The sequence below is a fragment of the Montipora capricornis genome, chromosome 8, assembly GCF_036669925.1.
Source record: "Montipora capricornis isolate CH-2021 chromosome 8, ASM3666992v2, whole genome shotgun sequence".
NCBI lineage: Eukaryota > Metazoa > Cnidaria > Anthozoa > Scleractinia > Acroporidae > Montipora > Montipora capricornis.
The window spans coordinates 38,637,099-38,645,020 of record NC_090890.1 but is presented as its reverse complement, the minus strand read 5'-3'; the positions used below and the strand labels follow the sequence as shown (position 1 = coordinate 38,645,020).

Here is a 7,922-nt window from a genome sequence, read left to right as displayed (position 1 = left end):
GAAAAGTGTGCTAAATGGAACTATAAATATTGTTACAGTTTCAGTTTTGATCAGGCAGCACATTTGCAGTCAATTGGCAAAAGTTTACATTTTTTAAGGAACTTTGCTTCGGTCCCGTACACTGTTACGCATAGCGGCTTACCGTAGTCGGCTATTGCTGATAAACAAGCGACATTTTCACTATGACAATGCGTTTTCTTAACGTACATTTTCCTGCAATTGTCGTACGTCCATTCGATTTTAGAAATGCAGGGATTATTTACGTCCCTTGCTGTGCGATTATGCGCAGATTGTCTGCTCACCATGCCGTCCAGAGTTCTTGTAACTTCACGTTCTTGGATTGTGTTCTCATCTGATTTAATGGACACCTCTTGAAACGGCAAACGTTCGTGATCACGTGACTTCTGTGAGAACGTCTGGTTGCGAAGTAACGGGTTTGCCAGGCGAAAAGGCTTGCTTTTGCCTTGTTCTGAGAAATTCAATACGAGAATTCCAAAGAAAATCATCTGTTCAAACAAAAATATAAATCCTTATCAGTTGGACCATATTTTAAAAGTTGTTAAGATAACGCTGATTTGGTGCTTTATTGATATATATGACAATTTCATACGTTTTTTCTATCAAAAGGCATTTGTGCTTCATTGTCCGGCGTACATTACAAAGCACCGTGAAGTTTTAAGGACAACGTGGGCATACAACCGTAAATCGCTTATAATATCATCTTAGAGCGGTTTTGAAATGAGTGTCGTAAAACCAAAACCATAGTAATTACTTTAACCAATCAAAAAGGACGGAGACAATCCAGTAAACCAATCAAAACTCGAAGTAATTACACGTAGCCGACACAAAAGGTGGGAAAATGTGCAAGCCACAATTGGTTTTGGTTTCACTTCTGATTGGTTGAAAAAGTGGCGCGAAAACTTTGAACCAATCACTGAGTGAAGTAGATGCAAAACCAAAGTAATTCCCTAATTACTTTCGACACTCAATTGAAAACCGCTCTATGGGATACTTCGCCTACACGAAAATAGTACTTTACAGCCGACATGGAGTTTTGTTTAACGAAACTGAGAAAAACGGTGCATGAATAGGGTCATAAAGGTTAAAATAGGCCACTTTGATATATTAAAATTCAGCTTTAAAGAGAGGTTTAGTGGACTAACACAAAAGGAAAGTGGATGATATGCTAATATCTTTCAAATCCATTGCAACTTGTCTCTATTGTTTTTGTCCTTTCTGCCTCACTATCAAGCTGAATATTGATATTTCGAAAATGACCTATTCCTGTAATACGTTTAAAGGATATGAGTTATTTTGCTTAAAGTCCATGGAGCATAACTTTGATAAAGATAAGTACATTTTTTAAAAAATCATTTAGCAGTTAATATTAAAATTGTCTTTTATTCAGTAGCTTCTGGGTACTGTGTTAGATTAATTTAATGACTTCCTGTTGAAATTCCTTTGCAATTAGGACTTCGGAAAACAACTACAATTCGTCAAATGTAATAAAGCACCTCAGGTCAAGACAACGAGTTGTATAGGATGGTTCGAAACTTCTCCACGTCACTAGAAAGTCTTCCTTCAATTCGTTCTGTACACAAGTCGAAACTATAGTCCAAGTACTTTCAATCTTGACTGTTATTTCGAGGCAATTTTTTAATTCTTGTTTTTTCAAATAGTTTTAACTTGATTGTTGCACTTTCCTAATTCTGATGACCAGAAGCCCATGCATTACCCAGAAGTGTCGATCTTAGTCTTATTTGCTCATGGACCATGACCTATCAGTTTACTGTGTTGTCCAAATTTAGTGTACGGGTCCCGCCAAATTATGCTATGCCCAATTAAATTGGGCCTGGTGACCAAAATGCTTCTGATTGGTTTAATCGAGCAAATATGGGCTATCATGGATTGTGCAAGGAACACAATACCGCCAAGTTCTTTTCCCGCAAATATCTAGAAGTAGCCGTCGATGGAAAACTGATAGACCGCGTTCCTTCGCCGATGGAGAGTTCTGGGTTATGACTTCAGTTACAACTTGCCATTTCAAAGAAAATTATAGCTATATATACTCGGTAATATATAAGGAACTTGAGGTCTCCTTGAAGGCTCTATCATCGTTGCCATCAGTTCGGGTGTAAAAATATTACATACTTCCTTTACTAGACCTTTTGGCTGATGCCTGCAAGATTCGAAGGAATTGAGAGATTTAGCCCCGCTATTAAGACGAAGGGCAGACGACGTATTGAAATTGGCGCTATGCAAAAAATGAAATAACTCGGTTGATTTTGGCTGATGTCTTGCCTGTTGGCTACAGAGACGAAGCACCTTCTCAAAACAGGGAGAAAAGCTACAATAAGAGGATTTTCATGCTTTTAGCAACAACCTGCCGATTGCCGCCAGTTTTCAATTCACCGAAAGGTCATGCTGAACTCGTCTTTTTGGATTTGCGTTTGTCGTCAACGAGAAAGGGAAAGCGGTGGCTGTAGCTAGGTTGTCATAAAAACATTGAAATCCTGTTACTTTCCATCTTTTTGTTTTTAATTTGCTGTCGCTGAAAGGAAGGAAACAGTGAGATGAAATCAAACGGGTTCACCGCGTTCGGACACACGGCAACTTTCATCCTGGCACGTGCCATTTTTCTTAGGCGCGCGAGGCCTAACTACAAGATGTTTTACTTACTTTGGCTGCAATATTCATCTTTGTTTTTGACTAATTCTTCGAGGTGTAGTTGAAAGATCGACCTAAAAGAAATAATGCTATGAGGGCACAACTGCGATAAGAACGTAAACTTTTAAGGAATAACAAAAAGTGAGCGAAAAGTGCTTCTTGTATCGCAATCTTCTATTAAATGCATGACTTAAAAGTGTATTTTATGGAATGTACATCTGCCTACTGAAATCTGTTTATCATTGGGTTAACATTCGACTCATCGAGATATCTTAATTACCTATCCCTCAGGCCTTTGTTTCTAAAAAAAAAACCTGAAACTCAAGGTTCCCACGTTGGGTGTAATTCATTTTACTATACATTGCCAAAATGCAAAAAAGATCTTTCCCGCAACCATTAATTACATCTGATTCAGTTTCTAAGGTAGCTTTTTGAGCCCACAAAGATGTAGGACTTTCTGCGGAGAAGCCCGCGTATATTTGTTGAAGTTGACCAAAAAGCAACAATGTTAGTGAGTTTTTAGCCGTATAACCAACAATCTCGAAAAAAGGTATTTAAGTGTTTAGGATTCAGAACGACCCCAATATATTTCTTCGCCTTTTGCGCAATGTCAAACCGATAGCACTTGCACTGTCATGGGTTCGAATCCCGTTCATCCACAGAATAGTTTTACTTTTTTGTCCTTTTAAGTTTGCAGACTTATTGCTAAATTACTCGAGTTAATCACACTTGCATGCTTTGAATAAAATATCATACATAGTCCAGCATAATAGAATATGCTCGTACGTACGGGCTCTATGAATTACTCACGTTTGAATTAAGTGGGACTCCTCTCCTTGATTCAATTCGAAGACTTGCTTGGCTCTTTATGCCTTTAGTCATTTCAAACCGGGTTTTTATATGTTTCGCAATTCATTTTTATTCCGTAATCTCCGTCCCCAGTTCGAGAAAGCGTGTTTCGGCCAACTCCGCCTCCGTACGCGGAAGACGGTCGTTTCCTTCCTATTTTTAGCGTGATTTATCTATCGCCACTTCTCGTTTCCCAAAACGATTAAGTCACCTGTTTCACGTTTAATATCAGATTTCACGACAGGGGAAATCGAGGGGCTATTCTTACAATCCTTGAGTCATTGGTTTCAGAAAAAAAGAAGTCGCTTTAAAAACTCCTGACATCATTAAATAGTCTGAGTATTTCTACGTTTTCACGTTATTTGAGGTGACATTTTCACAAAAAAGAGCGAAAAATGAATTAGGAATGATCGCGTTAGAGTAACGCGTTGTCAAGAATTCAGTATTCATTGAAAAGACATAACTCAAAAAGTTATCATTTTCCTGGGTTTTTTTAGCCATGCAAGATGTCTTTTGGTTCAAATACCAGATACCTTAATTAATCCCATTCATAAATTGGAAACCATCGTAACAAAACATTAATTAATGGCTTTCTGTTACTGAAAGGACAAAGTTGAAAACATGAAACGCAAGTATATTTTAAAAACGTAAAAATGTAGCCCTCGTCTCGATGACATCATGTAGCAATGAACTTTAGCAAAAGTGACTTTTCATCGCTAAAAACAGCCCTATACTCTCATATTCCTCTCTCATATTCCTCTCTCATTCTTACAGTGTACGCATGCACTGATGGGTCTTCAATTCTTTTCCTATTTTGTCAACAAACATGCAAACTTCACACTTTTTATTTTAGATTTAAGTTGATTTATTTTTTCTAGCAAATAGCGTCCGTAACTGATAATTTACTTTCCATGATTAACAACATGACTGACAGATGTTACATTTTTGCAGTTTGACTTTGAATTTCAAGTTCAATTGGCACTAAGCACACCAACAATTCTTTTGGGCAACACTTAAAGGAATATGGATGTCCATAAACGGCTTCACACAAGGGAGGAACTACGCCTTTTTCAAGACAAACCACGTGCTGGTGTACTGTGAACATTTGATAACGTCGACATGACGCCCTCTGCAAGAATCATACTCGCGTCTCATAACTTTTGCGCATCTGTGAAGCGATGTGTCCCGGACAATACGATCATGCGCAAAGCGGGTGTCCAGAGGCGCAGTGGGAAGGGAAGCATTGATTGGTGACTTAGTTTCTGTGAAGAGGTGTTGCTGGGTCTGCGCGTGTTTCTTCCAGGAAAGAGATTTGATCTCCTAAGCGGCCGTTAAGAGGACGAACAAAAGAAAAATCGTCTGTTGGGAAAAAGAGTATTACTCCAATTGATTTTCTCCTCTGTTATTGTCCAAAGAACATTCACTAACTAGCACTGCAGATCGAAAGAGCTTCATTTGCTAGTAGTATTTAGACAATAACATAAAGGCGTGCTCCAAAACCCGCTTTAAGGAACTTTAAGTGCCCCAGTGATAAAAAAAAAAAAAAAATCACTTCCTGTTTTTTCTTCAGATTTTGGAAGTGTGTTTGCTTAACACCTGACTGGCAAAATTTTATCCAAAGGCCGTTTACTTTGGGTTAAGTTTTGGACTTCACGGTCCGCCATTGCTCACGTTCACGGTTGGATCCAGGGAAAAGTGACGTCAAAGGCTCACTAGCTTAACATTTCAGCGTCAGAATGCAGCTTATTGCATACAAAAAACGCGAGTTTAAAAGTCTGAAAGCCCAAAACTCCCGTGCTCCATATTAATTCTGCGGTGTACACACGCATTGCATTCTTAAACTAGTTAGCCTTTGAGGTCATTTTCTCCTCGATCCAGCTCTCTCAAGACCTGAAAGTTAGTAATGGCGGACTATTAAATAGGAAAATTCCATTTAAAATAAAAAGGTGTCTTTTTGACATCAAGGCTTAAAACTTTGGTCGCTTAGTGTTTAATTAACATGGTTTTGAAATCCAAAGAAAAATGACAATTGTTTTTTTGGTTACGGGGGCACTTTAAGCAACGCCGACTGCCACGGCACTACGAGGACGGCACCTCAAAATATAAATTCACGTTATTGTAATCGCTTATGACTATGTCAGCCTTTAAAATATGACAAGGGTCAAAATGGCACTAGTCGGAAAGGCGCTTAATTTAGGGGAGAAAATGAAAATTTATCCTTAAGTACTGACGTTCTTCATGAAACCGTGGATTTGGCTATTTCACGTTGTTCTCTTGCAAACGACGGCAATTGCAAAGAAATGGGCAAAAGTGAAAAACGCACGTGCAGGGCGTGCAAAGCTATTGTTTTCCCCCACTAAATATGCAAATTTGTGACGTTCTCGTTGCCGTTGCCGTTGTCGCACCTTAAGCTTCCTTTTGTCAATGTCTAACGCGAAGAATATTTTACATTCTGGATAGCGTCTTCTCTACTGGATCTTTGAAAAAATGATTCCAGGATGAAAGTGGTAGAGTACGAAGTCGAACGGGGAAAGTTGAAAATTCATCGTCTCGTGCTCAACTCGTTTAATTAAGCCTGGCCCTCATTCGCGATACAGGCATAAGCATATGGCGGTATTAGGCATTCGGTAGTGCCTCGAACATTAATTGGAACGAACCTTTTGTTAGGGTAAAAACACCCTTGGAATTCTTCACAAAATGAACTTTCCATCACCAAAAAAGGTGTGACTTACCTGTGTTTTTTCTTTGTTGTTGTTCATCGTAAAATTCAGTTTTGAGTGCAAATCAGTTCTTCTCTGAAGTTTCTAGTCTGAATCCATAGGCCACTATATCTCACGAAAATTCTGCTTATATATCGTACTCATGCTATTTTCGCGCATTTTGAGACAGCTATAGTGGTACTCTGCAACAGAGATAAGGTGCATTTTCGATTCTAAAATAAATCGAGAAAAGTGATGTAGAAATAGTTCGCTCGAAATGGGTATAATTGTGTGGACTCACCGCGGTGGTCAAGTCTGACATTTTCGTTTTCGGTACTGCAACGAAATCATAATTGCGATATGACTTTCAAGTGAAGAGAGGCGAACCTTCTCTTTAAGCTCCTGTACATTAACATTCGAGTAATTTTCGAAACCTTAACTGTTTTTTTTTTTTTTTCTAAGTAAGAGACATTTTTTGGTTTGCGAATGAAAACAGTTTCGTATTTAGCTTTACCAAGTGATTTGAAATTGAATGTACTCACAGTACATTGCAGAGAAATCGACCAACGGGTGTATCATTTTCAGTATACCTTTCTACTCAATGAATAAAAACTGTATAGATTCTCAGGCATCAATCGACTCTTTTTTCTAATACAGTTAATATTAGTATTCTTAAAACGAATAAAAAATGAAATATCAGCGTCAAGCCTCCCAAAAAATTCATTGCTGGAATTTCCTTCTGAGTGGAGCCGAGAAATGTACTTAAATTAGAACCCAGTCCTCGGGGTTGAGCGCTTTGAATTATTGATAATTATCATAAAGTATACATTCATTTAGCTTAATTGACTCATTAAGTTATCATTCTTAAAATGGTCGGTGAGACGACATCAAACAGAGTTCAGGGTTTTAACTGACAAATTTAGATATCTCCTCCATGCCAGGTGTACTGTTCTATTCCTTCTAGAGGAATGTCAGGTAGAGGCAATATCTTTTAACTCTTTAATTTTCGGGGTTGTTTCCTTAAACCTGTTTGTTTACACGGAAATTTAACCACACAAGTGGAAAACTGGTTAGGAACTGTCGGTAATTTAATCCCGGGAATAAAGAGATAATTATTCACAAAGTTCCGGATATAGTGTCAAAATATAGTGAAAGCACTCGCTGCAAAACATGCTTTAAATTTATGGCAAAAAAGTGCATCTCGCACCTTTTTACGTAAAGTATAACAAATTAAAAATGATATCATTTTTTTGTTTGTTTTAAGATGGCAGTAGAAATGTTTTCGTTCTTTGCAGCTCTCTATTACCTCTGTCCAATACAATAACAACACAGAATAATTATACGCAACAAACAAGTCACTTTACCTAAACGATGGCTTAGTTAATCGATATGAGAGGTTTGGGGGTGGATGAATTGAAACTAAATGTTTCTTCCCCTGCACATCTAAAATATAGGAGTATTATCATAAAGTAAATTACAGTTATGCTGTTTGCAAATCTTTCAAGGCCGAGCATGAAACAGGACCTATTTTAGTCACAAAGATGTGCTATGAATGGTTTTAAATTAGCCACAAATAAACGTCATCAAAGCTATCGGTTATCTCTAGCAAAACGTCATGATTCCTGTTTCGAACATTCCATTGCGTCAATATTATTATTTTTGGCAAAACCCAAGCCGAAAAAGATTCACCGGAATTTGACATCAATT

The 7,922-nt window shown here is 37.9% G+C and overlaps 1 long non-coding RNA gene across 1 annotated transcript in view; it reads left to right on the top strand.

Annotated features, from left to right (window-relative positions):
* The window catches only part of LOC138014556 (uncharacterized), a 20,344-nt gene extending 12,866 nt beyond the window's left edge, over window positions 1–7,478 (top strand). Inside the window, exon 3 of the long non-coding RNA XR_011125328.1 lies at window positions 4,468–7,478. This is a non-coding gene — a long non-coding RNA (uncharacterized lncRNA). The remainder of the gene's footprint in view (window positions 1–4,467) is intronic.
* The last annotated feature ends 444 nt before the right edge of the window (window positions 7,479–7,922 follow it).